We start from the raw sequence: 6,000 nt of genomic DNA, 5'->3' as shown, positions 1-6,000 counted from the left end.
ACTCTGCTTGGAAAGGGGATTTCCTCATGTGTTTTCAGACCTTCAGCCTTTAAAAGAAAAAGAGTAAAGATCATGACCTGAGTTTTGTGTCGACTCATATTCAGCTGATTTGATATTCTGCAATTCAGGAAACAGACTGGAAATGCTATAAGGAGATTGAAGACGATCTAAAAAACTGAAATGGGCTTCAGAACATATTACTATAAGCTCTTCCACAAGTTTAAATCCTAAATCCCTAAATACTGTAAACACTAATCAGTGTAGCATGACAGTCAGTGTTGTCGTGTTCATGTGTTTATTCAGTGCTGTTTTGCAGGAAGGAGATGTGCATAGATAAGAGTTTGAGGCTCATGGTGTAATCTAAATATTCAACTATGCCTGTAACTAATGATTGAATGTTCATTGATTTCCTTAGTTTCAGGCATAGTTAAACATTAGTGCTTTTCCTGCTGTATCTGTTTCTGTACTGATAAGCCATTCTCCAGATCTGAGTGTGTTTCAGTGAACCGCGCTGCTGAACGTGTACAGCTGAACTTGACTCTCTGACTCTAGGTACATTGTTCCTCTGACTTGTCTCATGTCTTGTCCTCTTCTTTGTCGTACGGCTCCTCCTCCGTATGAGCGCTACACAGCAAACATTACCCCCAGAAAGAAGTTGGACACCGTTTCATTACGGAAGACTCCTAGCTGCTAAAGTTGAATTAATCTAATAGAGGTAAGTTAAGCTGTGTACATTTAGATGTCTGATATTCTCAGATTTTAGGAGCGTCTCTAGTGTTTTGGCAGTGGATTACACATTTCATCCCTCAGTATCATTTGAGTAAATGTTTTACAGTCATATAAGCAGCTTTACGTGTGCATCTATGTGTCCGCTAGCTAAATCAGACCTTTATAACACCAGCTTATATTAGGATAATCTGCTATTAATGCGTTTATTGCACAGTGAATAGCTGAAAAGCATCTGAGAAGAACGACTATTTCATTTTATAGTTGATTTAATTATCTATGTGATTTAAGTCTATGTGTGTTAGATGATGATGAACATTATATACGGTCATTGTTGTGCAAGTTACTTCTAAACTGTAATACATTACAGATTACTTATTGCTGTTATTTAAATGTAATCCCTTACCTTACAATATTACTGTCTCAGAATTGTAATATGTTACATTACTCTTATATTACTTTTTAGTTACTTTCCTCAAAATAACTACAGAATTAGAACTTAACATTATAAAATTCTATAATGTTCTATAATGAGCATTTTACATCTAGTAGAAAGTAATTTGATGTATCAGAATGACTGTAACCTCTCCAGGAGGCTCAAGACAATGCAAGAAAGGATGACAGCCAGAATCACAAATGATCTGTTAAAAGTATGGTAGAGGTAAAGTGATTACCTGGCAATATCTGTGAATGGCTTGGCTATATTCATATTACACACAACAGGCCGATATGTAAACTCCAATGCCATGACAAAATGCAGATTTTGTTTCTTTTCTTATTGTTGCCATTATTGTATTTACTTTACATTCAGTGGTTTACAACACAAAACCGTCATGCACAAAGTGAGCATGATGAACAGCTTTCTAAGTATAAAGTTTGTGCACCGATTTCTCACGCACAATTTTTTTGCGTGCTCTCAGTACACTGCTCTCTCAGTGAGATTATATTGCAGACTCACAATTTGTGTCTTGTGTTCCCTCTTCCTTTCAAGCTTTTTGATATGATTTATATTAGTACACTATTTATTAACAATAACCAAAATACTAAAATAGACTTATAATTTTTAATCTAATAAACCATAACATTTTTTGGCTGTATGTTATATGATGAGATATTTCCAGTTTTAAACACCCTTTAAACACAAAACATTTATTAAACATTCAAAAGGTGCACCATACTAATCAAATAAAAAACATTTAGACAAAATTAAAATTAACGCAAGCAGAAATGTAATTAATAGAAACATTTGATAAGGTATTATAGCCTACTATACAATTCACTCTTCAAATAAATCTCATTATCAATCACATTTTTTTATGGCAACTAAAATAAAGTGAACTAGTGTCTGTTGTCTTCCACATTGTCATCCTCTTCATTTTGAGAAGAAGCTGTTCCACAGGGCCCCTGAACACACATATTGTCATTAAGTACTTAATTGACTCTGTTGTGGTAATACTATAGTTGCTATGGTAACACAGCAAGTGTAATATAAAAAACTGATCCAGTGCTGTAGTTTTTTTTTTACAATATGGGGTATATTGTACTACAATTCACCACACTTTACTGTAGTAAAACTACACTTTATATTTCATTTTGTGAGTTCAATATTCTTAATACGACAGTATGCTTAAGCCGTCATTGTAAATACTTGCCTAAAACATAGGCAGTATACCTTACACTCAAAAACACTAGTATTTATTATAGAATTTATCCTAACCTGTAAGTAAATAGTGTAGCAGTATATAAACCATATAAACATTATTGAGATAACAATTAAATAGGAGGATCTCTGAAGAGCAACAGCACAAAAGGAGGAGGAAAAACACGGCATAGATTGTGAGTCTGCATCATCTGATGGAGCGAGAGCAGGTCGTTAGCACGTGAGCAGCCCAGCCAGTGTTGAGTGAATGAGAGGAGTTTTGTCCACAGAGGATACCGGCACGTTCACTCGCTCGTATTACATGAATGAGCTTACGACATTTGTCAGTGAAATAACGCCATATGCACTTACGTCCATCTCGCGAATGCACTGTCTTCTGCCATTTTCATCTATTTGCCGCTTTCCGCTGCGCGTACTGCGAACCGGGCTGAGCCAATAGCCCCGGACCTTGAGCTCAGAAGCTGAAATCATTCCGCGTTCAAAGTAAAAAGGTCCCATAGCCAGAGGGAGATTAATGACAGCACACGCATATATTCTCTAGCCACGAACAGGAAATAGAACTGCGGTTTTTTAATTTGTTAATGTCTTGCGGGCGAAAAGTGTGTTGTAACGCACGCGTTACTGAACATGTACCGAGTAAAATATTACTGAAAATGTATTAGTAATGCCTTACACTACTACGTTACAGGAAAATGTAATACATTACTGTAATACATTACTTTTGTAACGCATTACTCCCAACACTGTATACGGTACAGTTTTATTACTGTTAGCCATTCTCTCAAATGCTAGTGAGGTTTGAATCTTATAACTCAGAGTCATATGTACACTGACTTTCATTGTCTAAATGAGCACACATGAGCTGTTAAGAAGGTCTTTTGAAGGTTCTCGTCCTCAGAGGATTCTTTATAAACGTGATCAGTTCAGGAATGGGAACATGTTTCCCCACAGTGTTGCTCTGCTCATTATTTGTCATTATGACATGAAGAAATCCTCTAAATAAAACGTAACCTCATTTGGGCTGGATGCAGCAGCGTTTATGACCTGGTTTGTAGAGTGTTTGGCATGGATGTTTTTCCGGGATCTTGTTGTTTTGCCATTTTAAACAGAAACAGACCCCGGAATTCAGAGACCCCAGAGCACAGTGTCTTTAAGGGCCACCCTATACAGAGTTTTTATATATATATATATATATATATATATATATATATATATATATATATATATATATATATATATATATATATATATATGCGTTAGAGGGAATCCATTCTTGTTCTGTTAATTCCAGACAGGATCTCATTCAGTTTAAAATTATACACCGACTCCATTATACCAAGACAGAATTACATCTATTTTGATAGTGATAGTGAAGGTGATAGTGATCAAGGGTATTATATACAGCTGAAGTCAGAATTATTCACCCCCTTTTAATGTCTTTTCTTCTGTTTTAAATATTTCTCAAATGATGTTGAACAGATTAAGGAAATGTTCACAGTATGTCTGATAATATTTGTTCTTCTGGAGAGTCTTATTTGTTTTATTTCAGCTAGAATAAAAGCAGTTCTTAATGTTTAAACAGCATTTTAAGCTCAATATTATTAGCCCCTTTAAGCTAAATTTGTTTTCAATAGTCTCCAGAACAAATCATCATTATAGAATAACTTGCCTAATTACCCTAGTGTAGCCTTTACATGAATAATAAACCCTCTTGCCTAAATGACTATCGCCCAGTTGCTCTCATATCTTTAGTTATGAAGGTTTTTGAGAGACTTGTGATGAGCTACGTCTGCTCCTCCCTACCTGATACTCTGGACCCCTTTCAGTTTGCTTTTCGTCTAAATAGATCCAGGACGATGCCATCCGGACGATGCCATTTCTCATGTTCTTCACTCTTCTCTCACATACTTGGACAGCAATAATGGGAATTATGTAAGGCTGCTGTTTATTGATTATAGCTCTGCTTTTAACACTATTGTTCCCATTAAGCTGGCATCCAAACTTACTGACCTCGGTCTAAACTCCTCTCTCTGTGACTGGATTCAAGACTTTCTCACCGGTAGATCTCAAGAGGTGAGAGTTGGCCAGTTCACATCAAATTCCATCACTCTGAGCATAGGAGCTCCACAGGGCTGTGTCCTGAGTCCCCTACTCTACTCTCTCTACATGCATGACTGCGTTTCCCCCCATAGCTCCACATCCATCATCAAATTTGCTGATGATACTGTGGGTTTGGGCCTCATCTCCAACAACGATGAGACAGCGTACTTGGATGAGGTAAAGAGGCTTACATCATGGTGCTAGAACAATTTCCTTTCCCTGAATGTGAACAAAACTAAAGAGTTGATTATGGACTTTAAAAGGAGACAACAACAGCCCTACACTCCTCTTACGATCAGTGGGACCCCCTTGGAGAGGGTGAGTAGTTTCAAGTATCTCTGTGTAATTATCTCTGAGAACCTGACTTGGACTACACACATTCAAATGCAAGTAAATAGAGCCAGGCAAAGACTGTACCATCTGCGACAGCTGAGGAAATTCAGGGTCTCTCCAGCAATCCTGAAAACTTTCTATTCAGGGACCATAGAAAGTGTATTGACTCAAGGTATCTCAGTGTGGTATGGAAACAGCTCAAACCAGGACTGCAAAGCACTTCAAAGAGTTGTGAGTTTAGCTGAGCGCATCTCAGGGTCTGCTCTCCCCTCCTTGCAGGACATCTATCTTAAACGCTGTAAAAATAGAGCTGTTAAAATCTGTAAGGACTTAATTCACCCTGGTAACTACCTATTTACTTTGCTTCCATCTGGTAAGCGTTTCCGTAGATTGATGGCAAAAACTGAGAGACTTAGGAGGAGCTTCTTTCCCCAGGCCCGGTGTTATACATTACTTGACTTTACGTATATATCACTGTATTAGTCATATATATTAGCTACCTCCTATTGTTGCTATTCTTATTACTCTGTATAATTTTTTGTACATTATTTTTTGCACATATTTTTCTCATTATTATTTAATTTTTGTGTATCTATACTTGCACTCTCTCTGGAGCGGACCTGACCTACATTTCACTGCTGTTCATACTTTGTATTATTATGAATGTGACAAATAAAACTCTTGACATGACTTGACATGTCACTTTAAGCTGTATAGTGTAAGTATAGTGTAGACACTGTAAGTGTCTAGAAGAATATCAAGTCTAATATTATGTCCTGTCATCGTGGCAAAGAGAAAATAAATCAATTATTAGAGATGAGTTATTAACACTATTATGTGCAGAAATGTGTTGGAGAAATCTGCTCTCTGTTACACAGAAACTGGGGGAAAAATCAACAGGGCGGCAAATAATTCTGACTTCAGCTGTATATCTGTCATTGAAATGTGTGATTTTATTCTTGTTTTTGTATGATGTTTTGAGGAAGTCAGCTTTAGTCAGGCCCTGTCATGTTTTTTATTCGTGTAATGTGTGTTTCTGGTAGAATGTCCCTTATACTTACCTGGTGAATAATATTATTAAAATACTCTCTTTACATTAGGATGGCCGTGATTCTTCATTAGTTTACTTGTGATGAACTTCAGGATTTCAGTGATGTGAGTGTGTACAGCTGCTGATCTAT

At 36.7% G+C, this 6,000-nt stretch overlaps 1 protein-coding gene across 3 annotated transcripts in view; it reads left to right on the top strand.

Moving 5' to 3' along the window:
- Positions 1-301: 301 nt before the first annotated feature.
- Positions 302-6,000, top strand: part of LOC137490965 (protein NLRC3-like) — a 41,642-nt gene continuing 35,943 nt past the window's right edge. For 2 of the 3 annotated variants that reach the window (XM_068219977.2, XM_073947399.1), the window contains exons 1-2: positions 302-715; positions 5,920-5,974. The gene's annotated coding sequence lies outside the window, so the exon portion shown is untranslated. The remainder of the gene's footprint in view (positions 716-5,919; positions 5,975-6,000) is intronic. The other variant, XM_073947397.1, reaches the window with a different exon arrangement.

The sequence above is a fragment of the Danio rerio genome, chromosome 4, assembly GCF_049306965.1.
Source record: "Danio rerio strain Tuebingen ecotype United States chromosome 4, GRCz12tu, whole genome shotgun sequence".
NCBI lineage: Eukaryota > Metazoa > Chordata > Actinopteri > Cypriniformes > Danionidae > Danio > Danio rerio.
Note: the sequence above shows the minus strand (reverse complement) of the source record. Positions and strands in the feature narration are given on the sequence as shown.